At 45.3% G+C, this 18,734-nt stretch overlaps 1 protein-coding gene across 15 annotated transcripts in view; it reads left to right on the forward strand.

Moving 5' to 3' along the window:
• Positions 1-18,734, forward strand: part of ZNF30 (zinc finger protein 30) — an 82,176-nt gene that overhangs the window by 34,777 nt on the left and 28,665 nt on the right. For 8 of the 15 annotated variants that reach the window (XR_013410458.1, XR_013410451.1, XR_013410456.1 and 5 more), the window contains one exon: positions 8,270-8,984. The exons of 2 other annotated variants lie outside the window; for them this stretch is intronic. The gene's annotated coding sequence lies outside the window, so the exon portion shown is untranslated. Of the gene's footprint in view, positions 1-3,659; positions 3,785-4,625; positions 7,000-8,269; positions 9,733-10,749; positions 10,967-18,734 lie in introns of those variants that run through there. 5 more of the 15 variants (XR_013410460.1, XR_013410449.1, XR_013410453.1 and 2 more) reach the window with 4 other exon arrangements.

Below are 18,734 nucleotides of genomic sequence, written 5' to 3' on the forward strand. Positions count from 1 at the left end.
CACACAATGATGTGTCATATCATTCATAATGATATGAATACACATATCATTCACACAATGATGTGTATGATTTCATACTAGGATGGCTAGAATCAAAAAGTCAAATAAGCAAAAACCTGGGGAAATTTGTTTTTTTGTTTTTTTGTTTTTTTTTAGTAGAGACGGGGTTTCACCGTGTTAGCCAGGATGGTCTCGATCTCCTGACCTCGTGATCCGCCCGTCTCGGCCTCCCAAAGTGCTGGGATTACAGGCTTGAGCCACCGCACCCAGCCTTTTTTTTTTTTTTTTTTGAGACGGAGTCTTGCTCTGTCACCTAGGCTGGAGTGCAGTGGCCCGATCTCGGCTCACTGCAAGCTCCGTCTCCCCAGTTCACACGATTCTCCTGCCTCAGCCTCCGAGTAGCTGGGACTACAGGCGCGCACCACCACGCCCAGCTAATTTTTTGTATTTTTAGTAAAGACGGGGTTTCACCGTGTTAGCCAGGATGGTCTCGATCTCCTGACCTTGTGATCCGCCCGCCTCGGCCTCCCAAAGTGCTGGGATTACAGGCGTGAGCCACCGCGCCCGGCTACCTGGGGAAATTTGAACCTGGAACCTCGAACACTGTTGGTGGGAATGTTGAATGGGGTAGCCACTTTGGAAAACAATCTGTCAGTTTCTCAAACTATCAAAAAGAGTTACTGTATTACCTAGTAATTCTACTTTGAAGCATGTACCCAAGATAAATGAAAGCAACCCATGCCCACACAAAAAGTTGTATATGAGTGTTTGCAGCATTATTCATAATGGCTGAAAGGTAGAAACAATCCAAAGTGATAAATGGGTAAAAGAAAGTGGTACATCCATATAACAGAATGTTATTCGGTCATAAAAACACATATTTGGCCATAAAAACATCCATGCTACAGCATGGATGAGTCTTAAAAGCATTATGCCAAGTGAAAAAAGCCAGACACAAAAGACCATATATCATACGGTTCCATTTGTATGAAATGTCCGGAACAGGGGATCCATAGAAACAGAAAACAGATCAGTGGCTTCCAGGGGTTGAAGGATATAGACTCGTAGCTGAAAAGTAGAGGGTTTTCTTGAGATGATAAAAGGTTCTAAAATTGACTCTGGTGATGGTTGTACATATCTATGAATATATTACAAAACATTGAATTATACACTTTGAGTAAATTATATGGCTATGTGAACTACATCTCAATAAAGTATAAAAACAAAACAAGAATTACCAATATCATGAATAAAAATGGGGCATGAATGCAGATCTGAAAGATATTAAAGGAACAAAAAGGAACTAAAAATATCTTTCCAAAAAGAAAACAGCAGGTCTAAATGATTTTAATGGTGAATTCTATGAAACATATAAGAAAGATGTTTTACCAGCATTAAACATAGTCTTTCAGAGAATAGAGAAAGCAATTTTTCCTGACTCATTCTGTGTAACTGACATTACCCTAATATAAAAACCAAGCAAGAAAGGGATACAACAGATTAATAAACCTCATGAACATAGACATAAAATTCTTTTTTTTTTTTTTTTTTTTTTTCTTCTCACTCTGTCACCCAGGCTGGAGTGCAGTGGCGTGATCTCAGCTCACTGCAACCTCTGCCTCCCAGGTTCAAGCGATTCTCCTGTCTCAGCCTCCCAAGTAGCTGGAACTACAGGCATGCACTACCACACCCAGTTAATTTTTGTATTTTTAGTAGAGACGGGGTTTCACCATGTTGGTCAGGCTGGTCTCGAACTCCTGACCTCAGGTGATCCAACCGCCTCAGCCTCCAAAAGTGCTGGGATTACAGGCGTGAGCCACTGCCCCCAGCTGACATAAAATTCTTTCACAACATCTTTGGGAATTAAATTCAACCAAATAGAAAAGAATGACCTAGCATGACCAAGTGGGGTTTGTCACAGATATGTAAGGTTGGTCTAACACTCAAAATTTAAAATGTAATTCACCATATTAAGAGAACAAACAAAAAGTCATATGATTATCTCAATAGCTTTGGACAAAGTAATTGAAAAAAAAGTTTTAATTCTGAATATCAATCCCTTCTCAAATATATGATTTACAAGTATTTTTTCCAATTGCCTGGGTTGTCTTTTCACTCTGTTAGATAGTGTCTTTTGATGCACAAAACTTTTTACCATGTATTTTTTTGTGGCCTGGCACATTTGTTTTTGTAGTTATGGCAAGAGTTCTTAGATTAATTTTAATACACCTTTGACTCCAGACACAATAGCTCACAACCAATCATTACTTAATTTATAAAAACATCTTTTCTATGACAACATGGGTTTCAAGGAATAGTTTTATTTTTCTTTCCAACTTTTATTTTAGGTTTAGGGGAGTACATATGCAGATTTGTGACATGGGTTGAAAAAATTTAACACCTCTTTCAAAAAATTTCACAGTATAGAAAGAATTGGAGGGAAGAGCCTTTACATGATAAAGCACATGTATAAAAGCCTTAAATTAATAGCACACTGAGCACTTACCCCGCTCCCCACTCCCATCAGGAGTTGGAAAGATTATCTATTGTCTCCACTTGTATTAAACATTTTACTGGAGATCATAGTAACTGTAAAAGGTAAGAAAAATAAAATCATACAGATTAAAAAGAAAAAAGTGTCTTTATGCATAGAAAACATAATTGTATATGTAGAAAACACTACCCGATATACAAAGAAATTACAAGATATAAGAAGGGAATTTACTGAGGTGCCATATAAAAAAGCGATTACTTTTGCTGTATCCTACTACATACCAATAGATAGATAGATAGGCAAAGATACATACGTGCATGTATATACACACATATATGTGAGTACATGCATATATATGCATATATATATATAAATGTCTATATGCACACACACACACACACACACACACAAAATGCATACCATGATAGTGGAGTGGAAAAAGTTAAGTCATCCACTTAAGATGACGTTTAAGAAAGGTAAGTCATCCATTTCAACTAGGACCCTGAAAGTTGTCTATGAAATTATTACCAGAGATATTGGTGTCCATGGGGATAAGGCTTTTAAGCCAGGATAGATCCTGCACCCGTCATCTCATGTCCTTGTCCCCAGGAGGAGATGCCACACAAAACTGTGTAGGTAGCTGCAAAGCTCGGTTAGAAATGAAATGCTCAGTTTTGCTGTGCTGACAGTTGTTGGTCTCTGCAAACGTAGAAGATAAGAGAAATAAATAAAAGGCATGGAGGTTGAAACAAGTAAAACTGACTTTATTCATACATGATGCATGGAAAATATATGTAGAAACCCCAAAGGAATCTGCACACAAAAAAAAAATCTACCAAAAATAAACAATGAATTTAGCAAGATCCCAATAATATAAGGTGTGTGTGTATATATGTATGTGTGTATACAAGTACTATATATATACATACATATTTAATGCATTTTCTGTGTTCTACCAATGAACTATTTGAAAATAACATTTGCAAATCCCATAACATACTTAGGGATAAATTAGCAAAAGCCAAGTAAGACCTATACACAGAAAACTACAAAAGAGTAGCTGCAAACTTTCTCCATAAAGGGCCAGGGAGTAAATAATATAGGTTTTATAGGTCGCGTATGATCTCTGTCACATATTCTCTGGAATTTTCTGTTGTTTTTAAAGACCTTTTAAAGACATTAACATCATTCTGCCGGGCGCGGTGGCTCAAGCCTGTAATCCCAGCACTTTGGGAGGCCGAGACGGGCGGATCACGAGGTCAGGAGATCGAGACCATCCTGGCTGACACGGTGAAACCCCGTCTCTACTAAAAAATACAAAAAACTAGCCGGGCGAGGTGGCGGGCGCCTGTAGTCCCAGCTACTCAGGAGGCTGAGGCAGGAGAATGGCATGAACCCGGGAGGCAGAGCTTGCAGTGAGCCGAGATCTGGCCACTGCACTCCAGCCTGGGCGACAGAGCGAGACTCCGTCTCAAAAAAAAAAAAAAAAAAAAAACCAAAAACATCATTCTTAGCTAACTGGCCTTATAAAAACAGGCTGTGAGTGGGGCATGGTGGCTCACACTCTTAATCCCAGCACTTTGGGAGGCCAAGGCAGGCGGATCATTTGAGGTCAGGAGTTTGAGACCAGCCTGACCAACATGGTAAAACCCGTCTCTGCTAAAATACAAAAAGTAGCCGGGCATGGTCACGGGCGCCTGTAATCTCAGCTACTCAGGAAGCTGAAGCAAGAGAATCACTTGAACTCGGGGGTGGGTGGAGGTTGCAGTGAGCCAAGATCATGCCACTGCACTCCAGCCTGGGTGACAGAGCGAGACTCCCCCTCAAAAATAAAAAGAAAAAAGAAAATAAAACAGGCTATGGGCCACATTTGGCCCATGGGCTGAAATTTGCTGACCCTTGGTGTAAAACATTGCTGAGAAAAAATGTAAAAGATTGAAATATATGGAGATATATCCCATGAGATGGATTAGAAAAGTTAATATTGGTCAGTTTTCCATTTTGGCCAAACTCTGAAATCTGTTCTGTGGAATTATTACGGGAGATCCTGGTCCCTTGGGGCACAAGGATGTTAAGCCAGGGTGAATCTTGCACCCGCCTGATGTGCCATCTTCTATGTTTGCTGAGACAGCTGTGTGGTTGGCTGCTGGGGTCCATTTGAAGAGAAAGGCCCTGTGGCCTATGCTGACAAGTGGAACTCCCTGCCCTACATCTTCTGAGGAAACTGGAACCCAGCCAAAGAAGACCTTCCAGTAGGCAGTGCCTGTGATCACTGTAGGTGTGCATGGTGCTAAGTACCCTACAGGCTATAAAAAATAGTAATGCGGCCGGGCGCGGTGGCTCAAGCCTGTAATCCCAGCACTTTGGGAGGCCGAGACGGGCGGATCACGAGGTCAGGAGATCGAGACCATCCAAACATGGGCTAACATGGTGAAACCCCGTCTCCACTAAAAAATACAAAAAACTAGCCGGGCGAGGTGGTGGGCGCCTGTAGTCCCAGCTACTCCGGAGGCTGAGGCAGGAGAATGGCGTGAACCCGGGAGGCGGAGCTTGCAGTGAGCTGAGATCCGGCCACTGCACTCCAGCCTGGGCGACAGAGCGAGACTCCGTCTCAAAAAAAAAAAAAAAAAAAAAGTAATGCACGATGCACACATGATAAGGCGGCTTCACAGTACAGGTGGTTAAATTCAGGAACTCTGGAATCCGAGAGCCTGGGTCAAATCCTGGCAGGGCCACTACCACCTGTGTGATTCAAGGAAGGTTTTAAAGTTTTACAAATGCTGTTTTACCAAATTTGCAAAATGAAGAGAACCTGCCTGCCAGGTAGAGATATTGTGGGAAGCAACATCCAGGAAGGTCTGAGCACCTGGTCCCCAAGTCAGAAACCTTCACAGCCCAGATGGGGATGCCCTAAGTTCATACCCTTCTAGGCGACCACAGAGAAGTGCCGCCTGGCTCCAGGACTCGGAGAGGCGCTAGAGAGCTTCCTGGAGGAGGCGGCATCCTCCCATGCTACCTGCCTAGAGAGGAGAGAAGGGAAACTGGGTCCTCTGTGGCGGCTGCCTGAAAGGAAGCAGCTGGGGGCTCTTGCTCCCTGCCTGCGCTGGCGTCTTCTCCCCACGTTAGCCCAGGCCGGCTGCCGCGGCTGGGCTGCCTGGGCGGAGTCAGGAGACAGCACCGCCCGGCGCCTCCCCAGGCACCTTCCGAGTGAGCCAGCTCCCTACTGTGGGAGGATCTGGGGAGATCCCGCCTCCAGCTTTGGGCAAGGTCTGCCTCCAGAGTCCCCAGCGGCAAGGGCGGGCGCACCCACGGGCACTGGTTGCCAAATCTCCCGCCCTCAGGCCAGGGGCCGAGCGAGCCTCCACAGTCCTGAACAATCCCCACTTAACGGCGGGGAGCCGCTGGGAGCCTAACGCTTGCAACCGAGTGAGCTCGAGTCCAGCTGGCTTCGGACCGTTGGACCTCCCCGTTGGCCCTTTGTTGTATTTCTTCGCGATCTGGGCTCGCGCAAGCTTTCTCTGCCAAGCGTTCCAACGGCCGCTCACCGGCATCTGGCTGAACAGGATGCACTTCGCCTCGGAGTTCCCACTCCACTCCAAGGATCCAAGAGCGCACAAGCTGCTCTTCACGGGCAACTACCTCTGCAAGCTTCACCCCCGGCTCTGCCACGCCCCACAGGGTTCCCTGTCTGGTCTGGATCACCTCGCTCTCCCTGCGCCTCTCTCCTTGGCCTAGCTCGACAAGTGCTTCCCGCGATCCTGCGCCTCTACCCCTCGGTTTCGTCGCCCCTAAGGAGTGGTGGTGTCTGATCCATCAGGCTCTGCGCTCCTCCTTCGGATCCATCCTCAATGTCCAGGCAGGACTCTCACATGAAGCCGGTGCTGTCTGCTGTTCACTCTAAGATGCTCAGCCACTCAGGACAGTTACGATCTGTCATCCAGGGCGCGAACCGACTCTCCTCCATTGCTATCTGAGTAGGCAGTCTCCTCTGTGAGGTCGGTCCCATCCTTACTATCTAGATCCCTGCCCAGGAAGACTGAGATGAGGACCCTAGGAGAGAGCAGCCAGGCATAGTGAAGGTGGAGGATGAGTATAAATAGTGATCCCAGCGCGATCAGAGAAGCTCCCCTGCCCCCACCCATCGCAGTGGGAGTGAGTCATCAGATCTATCCCCAAGACAAGGAAGTCCTAACTTCATTCCCGTGCAGTCCCGGGCCATTGAAGGGAAACCTCCACTCCAACCCCCGGAAGACGCCTTAGATGAGAAAGTGAAGAGATATTGTATGAGCTCATTCATCAAAAGCCATGCCAACACCAGCTCAGGCAGTGCTGCTAGGGGTTTCCTACCTTTCTGGAGGTCCAGTTCTCTCTGAAGACAGAGAAGATGAAGGGAAGAAGGGTTTCAAACAGGAACTCTCAACCCACGTCTGCCAGTTGTAGACTCTGTAAACAAAGTTCCAACTCGTCTGCTGCTGCCACTGCCGCTGCTATTTTTTGAGGTCAAGGTGAGCTGCCCAACCTCTCCTAAGCTTTTTTGTATAGTCATTGGAGAAGATGTAGGCTTGAAGAAGAAAGCAGAGCCCCAGTCTACCCATGTTCTTAGAAGAGAAAGTCAAGTCCCCTTCAGATAGCAGTGCGGTGCCCCTCAGCCTACCCCTTCTTTCTTCCTGCTTGTTGCAGGGACAGCAGGCACCCCACCCTTGGCCATTTTCACCTTGTAGTTTGCTGATACTGTCATGTTATCAGCCACTGACTTGGCTGTCCTGTCTTCCAGGCCCCCAGTCCCTTCTGCCCCTGTACTAGTCCTCACCCCATATACAGATCGTTAAATGAAATGCCCATATCCTAACTCTCCTTTTTTTTTTCTTTCTGTTCTTGTTTCTCCCCTTAGGTTCAATATCATTTTGGGAGTTCCCCTTTATGGGAATAAAAGCCATTTCCATTTCTGTCCCTCATCTGCAGATTTTTATTTATTTATTTATTTTGGAGGGAGTGCACTATTTATCCATCCCAGGCTGGAATGTAGTGGTGCAATCATGGCTCACTGCACCCTCAAACTCCTGGGCTCAAGCCATCCTCCCACCTCAGCTGCCAGAGCAGCTAGGACTATAGGCATTATTTTTTTGTAGAGATGGAGTCTCGCTATGTTGCCCAGGCTGGTCTGGAACTCCTGCTTTCGAATGATCCTGGTGCATCAGCCTCTCAAAGTGCTGGGATTACAGATGTGAGCCACTATACCCAGCCCAGACCGTTACTTTTTTTTTTTTTTTTTTTTTTTTGAGACAAAGTCTCACACTGTCACCAGGCTGGAGTGCAGTGGTGCGATCTTGGCTCACTGCAACGTCCACCTCCCGGGTTCAAACGATTCTCCTGCCTCAGCCTCCAGAGTAGCTGGGACTGCAGGCGTGTGCCACCACGCCCAGCTAATTTTTGTATTTTTAGTAGGCAGTCTTCTCTGTGAGGTCAGTCCCATCCTTACTGCCTAGATCCCTGCCCAGGAAGACTTCACCATGTTGGCCAGGATGGTCTCTGTCTCCTGACCTCATGATCCGCCTGCCTTGGCCTCCCAAAGTGCTGAGATTACAGGTTTGAGCCACCATGCCTAGCCTAGATCTCTACTTTTGACCTCACCACATCTCCTAACCCCTTGCCCTTTGCTTCAAGTCTACCTCCTGCAGATTTGAGTCATCTATCAGTCTAGTCATCTAATCAGAATCTATCTAGTCATCTAATCAAAATTAATTCATTGTGGATTTTTCTCCCTTTTTCTTACAGATTCTTCCACCTGTATGCCCATCTTCACGGACCAGCCCACCACTGGTGCCTCAAGCATTTTCACTATTACAGCCAGTAATCTGCAGACATAACCTCAAGCCTACTTTGTACTTTGGTATAAACTACATGGATACCAATCCTTTTTCACAGGTTTTCATCTCCTGGTCTCCCCTAGGACCCAGGATGAGTATTCCCCCATTTGACCAGTTCCATCCCAGTATGGAGCAGATATCCCTTGTAAGGAATGCAGTCTCCACCAGCCCACCTGTTTTTATGGTCAACAGCCCTACCTGAATTTCCAACATTGCCTTTTGACCCAGGAAACACCTGTCAGCTGAAATCTAGGGTTCCTGACAGGCCTCAACAGGAAACCACTCTCTTCAATGCCCTATCTTTTCTGGCCCTCCTACCACTGCTTCTGCAGTCACTTCCACTATAGTAAGCAGATCCTCTTCAGACTGCCTTTGACTCTGATGAAATCAACATGGATACCATGCCCATTTCCCCATCTGTTATCTTCCTGTCTCTCCCTGCAACATTAACAGCTGTTTCCCTTTGAAGAACCTGGCAGCCCCCCAAAACCCTTCAAACTTAACCAGTGACAGCACCACTCTGTCAGCTTTTGGGAATTTGACTCCCCCATGTCCACCTTTGGCATCTGCTATGGTTTGAATGTGTCAACCAAATTTCGTGTATTAAAAACTCAATCCCCAAATTCCTATGTCAATATGTTTGAAGGTGGGGGCCTTTGGGAGGTAATGAGGATTAGATAAAGTCATCAGGGTGGACCCCTATGATGGGACTGGTAAGAGGAAGAGACACCTGAGCTGACAGGATCTTGCTCTTGCCATGTGATGTGCTCCATCATGTAATGACGCAGCAAGAAGGCCCTCACCAGATGCCTGCACTGTGCTCTTGAATTGCTATCAGAAGGGACAGTGCCATACCTCTGGTTGGAGATAGATGACTTCCGTACAAAGCTTATGACCTCAGTCAGAGTGCCTGGGGTTCAAGTGGGTGTAGCACATCTGTTGCAGGTGCAAATGTGTGTTTAAAAGTCCCCATATTCCTGTCTCCCAATCAGAGTAGTAAGGGCTCACCTGGACAAAGCACAGAGCTATAATGGGTAGAGACCACACCATACCTGTGCGTGTCTATATGTCTCTTTCTACAATGACTCAGATATTCCTGACCAGACCATATTTGTTGTAATCAGAGGGTATAACAGCATATAATTTTAGGGAGCCACTCCTATTCTTGCCTTCAGTCAGAACACCCAGAGTCCATCCATTCAGAGTAGCACCTTTGACTTTTTTTTTTTTTTTTTTCTTTTTTCTTGAGATGGAGTCTTGCTCTGTTTCCCTGGCTGGAGTATAGTGGCATGATCTTGGCTCACTGTAACCTCCACCTCCCAGGTTCAAGCAATTCTCCCTGCCTCAGCTTCCGAGTAGCTGGTATTACAGGTGCCCACCAACACACCGGGCTAATTTTTGTATTTTTAGTACAAACAGGGTTTCAGAATGTTGGCCAGGCTGCTCTTGAACTCCTGACCTTGGGTGATCTGCCCACCTCAGCCTCCCAAAGTGCTGGGATTACAGATGTGAGCCACTGTGCTCAGCCCCTTTTCAGAACCATTGAGAAAATTCATGTGCTTGGAAGCATTTGTGTTCCTAGCTTTGGTCAGAGCAACTTCCTTTCTGGTGTGGACATGGCGAGCAACAGTCTTGCTTTTGGGGCACTTTTTTGCATGCTCAGGGCTCACTGGAGACAGATATTTGGGGTGGCCAATTGATTTATTTTATTTGGTGAAAGAATGAGGATCTCACCAACTAAGGAGCAAAAGCTTCCTCTAGAAGCAGAGAGAGGCCACTATCAGTCATGAATAGACCTTACACTTTAGGACGGAGGCTCAGTCCCACCTAGAGATGTCAGACAAACCAAACCTGCTCTCTGTCCTGCTAAAGCAAGGTGGAAGCCCACACATTGTGAGGCAGATGAGACCAGTCAGAAGTCAACACATTGGAATCAAGCAGTTCCACTGTGGGGAGTAGAGAAAACTAGTTAGGTATCATTAACCATGCATCCCTGGCTTTGACTGTCAGCCTGCCAGACCTAACCCCTGGCCCAATTTTCCTGTCTTGAAACTAGAAGAAAAGAAAAAAAGAAAGTAGCAGGATGCTCCATGCTACCTACAGCTGTCTCATTTCCCATCACCCATTTGCCTTGGTGGGCCCTCACCTTTCTTTCCTCGATTATATGTAAGATGGGATGACTTGTCCTTTCCTCCTCCCTCTGTGCTTCTCCCCCGACCATCTGACCTCAATGTAGGCCAGATATCCTGGACATGTGTTAGATGACTCTTGACAATTTTATCCTTTCAAAATGCTTAACTGGCTGGGGGGTGGTGGCTCAAACCTGTAATCCCAACACTTTTGGAGGCCAAGGTGGGTGGATCACCTGAGGTCAGGAGTTCCAAGCAGCCCGGCCAACATGGTAAAACCCCATCTCTACTAAAAATACAAAAATTAGCCAGGAGAGGTGGTGCATGCCTGTAGTCCCAGCTATTCAGGAGGCTGAGGTAGGAGAATCACTTGAACCTAAGAGGTGGTTGCAGTGAGCCGAGATTGCACCACTGCACTCCAGAGTGGGTGACAGAGTGAAACTCTGTCTTGAAAAAAATAAAAATGCTTAAACATCTGAAGTGTCTCTTTCTTTCACTTTGACTTAAGTCAATCATCCCAAACATTCATACTTGAACCAGAGAGAGTGGATGTAGTATCCAGGCTCCTGGGCCTGTAGAAACAAAGGAACTAAAAGCTCGTACTCTGTAATTACTGAAAATGTTAAGCCTAGGTGAGCATATTTTTCCATTTCATCTAGGAGAATATGTATATACACATATATATGACAGATATGCACAAATATCCTGTTTTTAGAAGCTGTTAGCATGCTGCTTTAAAAAGAAATCATTATTTGGCCAGGAGTGGTGGCTCATGCCTGCAATCCCAGCACTTTGGGAGGCCGAGGTGGTCAGATCACGAGGTCAGGAGATTGAGACCATACTGGCCAACATGGTGAAACCCCATCTCTAATAAAAATACAAAAATTAGCCTGGCATGGGGGCGCATGTCTGTAGTCCTAGCTACTTGGGAGGCTGAGGCAGGAGAATCACTTGAACCAGGAGGCAGAGGTTGCAGTGAGCCGAGATCGCGCTACTGCACTCCAGCCTGGTGACAAAGCAAGATTCCCATCTCAAAAAAAAAAAAAAAAAATCAAGGAAATGCCCAGATGAGACCTATTTGGAAAACTAACTAGGCTGGCTGTACTCTAAACCCCTAAAATATTACCCCACAAGTGCTACAATTTCATCCAGATCTGGCTGATGGTAGAGCAGTTCTCATCTCTGCTAGACTTATGTGCTAAAGTAAAATATTTTCATATGCCAGAAGAACCATCAGAAGCTAGTGAAAGTGATGCATACAAGCATTTCCTCAGCTCCTTACATATTAGTTTATAAAACAGTTATGATTCTACATGAGAGTCTTTCTCAGGCCTTACTCATATTGAGTTCAAAGACATCTCTTAGCCAGGCACAGTGACACATGCCTATAACCCCAGCACTTTGGGAAGCTGAGGCAGGAGGATCACTTGAGGCCAGGAGCCGGAGACTAGCCTGGGAAACATAGTAAGACCCCATCTCTACAAAATTAAAAAAATTAACTGGGCTTGGTGGCATGCACCTGTAGTCCCAGATACTCGGGAGGCTAGAGCAGGAGGATCACTTGACATCAGGAGGTCAAGGCTGCAGTGAGCTGTGATTGCACCAATGCACTCCGACTTGGGTGACAGAGTCAAACCCTGTCTCAAATTTAAAAAAAAAGAAGAAGACATCTTTCACCCCAGCAGAATTTACAAGGCAGTGTGGGAGATAAATGAACAACCAGAAGGAATGGTGATAGGGAGAAGGGAACAGGTAAGGAAGAAGGACATAAAACTAAGTCTGGGGGAGATAAAACATGAACTGCACCTTAAAGAAGGAAGAACAGCCAACTAGGTGGAAAAGGGCTATTTCCAAGGTCAAGAAAATGGCATGTGAAGAGGCAGGGAAGAAAGAGAGCCAGTGGGACACCAGGAAGGTAGTCAGGTATGCGTAGAAACTGAAACCAAAGTGGGAGATGTGGCTGCGGCATTTGGCAAGGACACATTTTGACAAATATATATACAATGATAGGACATTTGTTCATTATCCTGAGCATATAGGAAATCACCAAGGGATTGGGAACAAAAAAAAAGTGGCACGATTCTATGTACACTTGAGAAATACACTGTGGCTACCTGAGAGGGAGATTAGATGGGTGTCACACCAGGGGTGAGGAGGCTAAAGACTCCTTGCAGTGACTAAAGCAAAGTGAGACAATGGCTAAAGCTGTGACTAAAGCAAAGGTGGGGACTTGACAGTGGGGATGGCGAGGAGGCAACAGAAGATAAAGTAGGTGACATCAAGGCCAGGGCTATTTTAGCCATCTGCTTGGACAAATGGACATGAGTCATTTGGACAAACATATAGTGAGTTCAGTTTTTAGCTGTGAAGTCCAGGTACTACTCAGAAGGCCATTCATTCATTTATCTTTTTTTTTTTTTTTTTTTTTTTTTTGAGACAGAGTCTCACTGTCGCCCAGGCTGGAGTGCAGTGGCGTGATCTCGGCTCACTGCAATCTCTGCCTCCTGGGTTCAAGCGATTCTCCTGCCTCAGCTTCCTGAGTAGCTGGGACTACAGGTGCCCTCCACCATGCCCAGCTAATTTTTTTTGTATTTTTAGTAGAGATGGGGTTTCACCATGTTGGCTAGGCTGGTCTCGAACTCCTGACCCTCAGGTGATCCACTCACCTTGGCCTCCCAAAGTGCTGGGATTACAGGCGTGAGCCACTGCGCCCGGCTCATTTATCAATTTAACATACTTATTGAATATCAAGGATGTACTTGGGACAATTTCAAGTAGCATCAATTGCAAAAAAAGGTAAATCCCTGCCTTATTGGTGCCTCTATCTTAATGGGGTTGGGGGAGAACAGGAACAACACACATAAAAAACATGTGCATTATTTTGTAGATTAGCTAGTTAATGAGTGTTATAGAGGATAAAGCAGTTTGTGGGAAACTAAATTTGGGAGTAAGGAGAATCATGGGTGTCTGTTTTTACACAGGATGGACAGAATGGGTCCCACTAAGAAGGTGAAATTTAAGCAAAATCAGAAGCAGGCAGTTGAGGGAACCACGCAGATATCTGAGAGAAGAACAACCCAGAGAGTGGGAATAGCCACTGCAAAGGCCCAGAGGAAGGCTGCCTGGGGTCCCAGGGAGTAGATATTAAAGCCAATGGAGATAGCATGGAGCCAAGTATGACAGCAAGAGGAGGAGAGCGCAGAGGACAGGGCACAGTCTATGAAGGCCTAGTTAGAAGTCATAAGAAAGGGGCCTTTAACTTAGAGATGGGAATGATTTGGAGGACTTAGGTTTTTGGTGTTTTTTTTTTAATTTTTATTCTAAGTTCCAGATACACGTGCAGGTTTGTTACATAGGTAAACGTGTGCCATGGTGGTTTGCTGCACCTATCAACCCATCACCTAGGTATTAAGCCCTGCATGCATTAGCTATTTTTCCTAATGCTCTCCCTTCCCCCACTGCACTCCCCAACAAGCCCCAGTGTGTGTGGTTCCTCTCCATGTATCCATGTGTTCTCATTGTTCAGCTCCCACTTATAAGTGAGAACATGTGGTGTTTGGTTTTATCTTCCTGAGTTAGTTTGCTGGGGATAATGGCTTCCACCTCCATCAATGTCCCTGCAAAGGACATGTTCTCATTCCTTTCTATGGCTGCATAGTATTCTATGGTATATACGTACCACATTTTCTTTATCCAGTCTACCACTGATGGGCATTTAGGTTGATTCCACGTCTTTGCTATTGTGAATAGTGCCTCAGTGAACATACACGTGTGTGTATCTTTGTAACAGAATGATTTATATTCCTTTGTGTATATAATTGCTGGGTCAAATGGTATTTCTGGTTCTAGATCTTTGAAGAATCGCCACACCATCTTCCACAATGGTTGAACTAATTTACACACCCACAAACCATGTAAAATTCCTGTTCCTGTTTCTCTGCAACTCTGCTAGCATCTGTTGACTTTTTAATAATAGCCATTCTGATAGCATTGTTCTGTAGCTGGGCAGGAGCATGGAAGCCAGGAGAACACCAAGATGCTAAGGCTGTGGTCAGGGCGAGGGACAGTGATGGCTCAGATTTGGCAATAGTGATGGAACATTACCTCTGGTCTGTCTCTATTTCCTTTCCATTTGCTGCTCCCACTAGGTTCATGTTGCTGTGCTTAGAGTTCATCAGAGAAGTCATCCAGTCTGGGCTTTTCTTTGTGTGGGGTTTTTGAAAACTGGCTCAGTCTCTTAAAATTTATTCAGATTTTCTATTTCTTCTTGAGTCAGTTTTGGTAGCTTGTGTGTTTCCAAGATTTGTCCATTTCATCTAGGAGAAAAACATACACACACACATATGTGACATATATGTGCATATATCCTGGGATTTTTTATATGACCATTTTTTACTTAGAAATGTGTATTCTTCCCTTTTTGTGTCAGTAACAAACAAAAGATATACGAAGAATTTGAGTACACTAAAGAGTTTCAGATATGGATGAAAGATACCAAGAATAGGAAGAATGAATCTGCTCCCTGGGTTGCACATGATAATCAGGTAGGAGCAGGAAGGTCACAACAACCTTGAAGAACAATGAATTAGCTTTGACAGAACAAGGGGTTGCATAACATTTTTAAAGTAGAAAAAATATTAAGCATTTTATTGTTAATATTTTTAAACATTTAATAATAAAGCAATGTTTTATTATTAAAGAAAATATAAAGTTTAGATTGATTGTTTAAATAATCTTATAAGGCCAAGCATTCATGCCTGTAATCCCAGCACTTTGGGAAGCTGAGGTAGGCAGACTGCTTGAGGCCCAGGAGTTCAAAACCAGCCTGGTCAATATAGCAACCCTGTCTCTACAAAAAATTTAAAAATTAGCCAGGTGTGGTGGCACATACCTGTGGTATTAGCTACTCAGGAGGCCGAGGCAGGAGGATCGCTTGAGCCCAAGAGATGGAGGCTGCAGTGAGCCGTGATCGCACTACTGCACTCCAGCCTAGGTGAAAGAGTAAGATCCTGTCTTTAAATAAATAAACAATCTTATAAGTATAAAAATCTTAAAAGGTCTAGCCGGGTGTGGTGGCGCATGCCGATAGTCCCAACTACTTGGAAGGCTGAGGTGGGAGGATCATTTGAGCCCAGGAGTTTGAGTGTGAACTGTAATCACAACAGTGGACTCCAGCCCGGGCAACAAGAGTGAAACTCTTATCTCAAAAAAAATAATAATAATAATGATAACAATAATAATAAAATTAAAATAAAAGATCTATCAATTAATAAGTTGATCATCATTTAAGGATATGGAAATCCTGCATGGCCTCTGTGTTACTGTTTTTTGATCCATCATTTGATTTTATTTGCATCCTGTTTTGTGAGATTTTTCCTATATGTATATCAACACTCAGTTTGGGAAAATACATTCATCCTACATTTCAGAGAGTATATGTCAACATACAAACACTCCTTCTCCTTATTCATATCTACTGGCCAACTTCTAAAAATAAAAATAAAACTGAAATCACAGATAATGTAGACAGAACAATGAAAAGACAGAAGGCCAAGACAGAAAGATGAAGCTGGGTGTGGTGGCTCATGCCAGTAATCCCAGCACTTTGGAAGGTTGAGGTGGGCTGATCACTTGAGGTCAGGAGCTCAAGACTAGCCTGGCCAACATGGCGAAACCCCGTACCTACTAAAAATACAAAAAAAAATAGCCACATGTAGTGGCGAGCACCTGCAGTCCCAGGTACTCAGGAGGCAGGAGAATCACTTGAACCTGGGAGGCTGAGGTTGCAGTGAGCCGAGATCACACCACTGCACTGCAGCCTGGGCAACAGAGCAAGATGAAGGGAAGGGGAGGGGAGGGGAAGGGAGGGGAAAGGAAGGGAAGGGAGGGGAGGGGAGGGGAAGGGAGGGAAAAGGAAGGGAAGGGAGGGGAGGGGAAGGGAAGGGAAGGGGGAAGGGAGGAAAAGAAAAAGAGACAGGGAGGGAGGGAGGGGAAATGCGTTATTTTGAGAAGAGGAAATTGACACAGAAAAAGGAAATGGCATCCCAGTAGAGAACTGGCCACTCTGCAGAGGTGTGCAGGGGAAGTACCACTCCACACTGTGTTCTGAGCCACTTCAGCACTTCTTGGGGTGATTCTCAGGACCCAGATCCTGTCCTCAGATATGGGGACATATCCCACATGCTCTTTGGGGACCCTTTGAAGTGTGTTCTTCAGAACAGGGAAAGAGAGCATTGTGAAGGTGGTGCTAACATGTTCCAGAGGGGAAAGAACAAGTGGCTGACCTTCATAGAAAGCAGTAGAACCTCCAGCCTGACTACTTGTGTGGGGAAGAGCTGGCCAGAGCAGTCTCTAAGAAGCCTAGTGAGCACGGGTGCCTACAAGGGTCTTCAGGGAACAGAACAGGTTGACTCCAAGTTTGTATCTGCAGTTGAAAGGTGCTATGTGAGCTCCACTTGTTGTTCCCAAAGACTACTTCTCGGAGCACTTCAAGGACTGGCCATGTGCCCTGCCATTTTAGCAGGACTCACCACAAGGAATGTCCTTGTAGGTAAGGAGAAAGAATATTTACTGATACCCTGCCATGATCAGAAACTTCCTCTAAAATATTGAGAAATATTGTCACTTTCATAAGCTATTACAAAGAGACAACTTCTATATATCATGTCATAAAAGCTCAGATGCTAGAAATGAGACATTAGCTTGGAGTACCCATACCTTTAGGATCTGCTGGGTTAGTGGTCCTAATTCCAAAAGAGGCCACTGTTGACTGGGACATAGCAGGATCCTTTTGAACTAGCTAGCAGTCATGGCTGCTCCCCCTGGGGACTTTGGAAGAGCTGCTCCATGAATGTGCCCAGGGAAGTGGCTCTGTGCAGCACCAGGGGTGGACTGTGGTGGCCATGGAAGTGCTCCCTTGGATCTACCTTCATGAGACCTGTTGAGGCACAGGCACAACTAATGGACAGCTTCCAGGAGCTGTGCTTTAGATCCACCACAGGGTTTATTCCAGGGCTCCCTTCCCCTAGGCTCCTCCCATCTAATGACCATGTACAGCAAAGGTACAAGAATCTGGCCTTTCCTGCCCAATGGGATAATCCTCTACAGGGTTTGTGTGGCTCCAGGACTTCCCACTAGCCTGGTCAAAAACTTATCAGAAGTGTGCTGAGATGTGACTCATTTGCTACCTAGTTCTTCCTTCTTTCACTGCTTTCACAGGCGGAGGAAAAACTCTCTCCAACCGTGTTTCTCCTCTGCACTCACACTACCATCACAATCATCAACACAGAATAAGCCTTCTGTGACCAAATGTGGGGGTTTTCCCCACACACCAAGAAGTGGATACCAGTTGGGTGTCTTCCAATTCAGTTCCAACACTACCTACCTGGAGATAGCTCCATATCCCACAGGTGGTAGTCTCAGTCCCCAAGACTGCCCCCGCCACCCCATACCCTCAGACACCAATCACAAGTCCGGTTCTCCAGAACTTCTGACCAACAGACTTCAAGTTACAGTTCCCACAGCCCCCTCTTTGAGTTTGATTAATTTGCTGGAGCAGTTCACAGAACTCAGGGAAGCACTTATTTACATTTACTGTTATACTTTATCATAAAGGGCATTACAAAGGACAGAGATGAAGAGATGGTATGGGGGAAGGAGCACAGAGCTTCCATGCCCTCCCCATGCACACCATCCTCCAGGAACCTCCATGTGTTCAGCTATCTGAAAGCTCTCCAAAGCCAGCTCTCTTGGGTTCTTATTGAAGCATTCCTTCCCCCAGCGTATGAGGCAGGACCCTCTCAAGGGAGGGTCTTAAGACCCACAATCAGAAAGGCAGGGGAATGTTTGAAATGCTTGTTTCCTGGTGCCATAAGAAATAGCACTTGAACATAAATTTAGTTTTCTCAGCAAGGCCATTTTTGTGCTTTCTGCAGAAAGGGTACACTCACCAGCAGTTTTGCCACAAGAGTACACCAAACAAAGGAGACAGGGTCATTTATAACCTGATGCGTCCACCCTACTGCTGTGTCCAGTTTCCATTGGCTGGAATGGGACCTCACATTCTGTATTTGTCCTGATTGGCTAGCAACTTAGAACTTTTTAAGAGGCAAAAGCAGAGGAGAACAAAGGAAGAAGGAAGTAACTTGTGGAATGCTGAGAATGGTAAAAACACCTTCAAATAAGGAAGAGGAACACGCTATGACCTAATGCTTGCTTGGACCAGTATAAGCATGCCAGGGCAAA

Source organism: Macaca mulatta, chromosome 19, assembly GCF_049350105.2.
Source record: "Macaca mulatta isolate MMU2019108-1 chromosome 19, T2T-MMU8v2.0, whole genome shotgun sequence".
NCBI lineage: Eukaryota > Metazoa > Chordata > Mammalia > Primates > Cercopithecidae > Macaca > Macaca mulatta.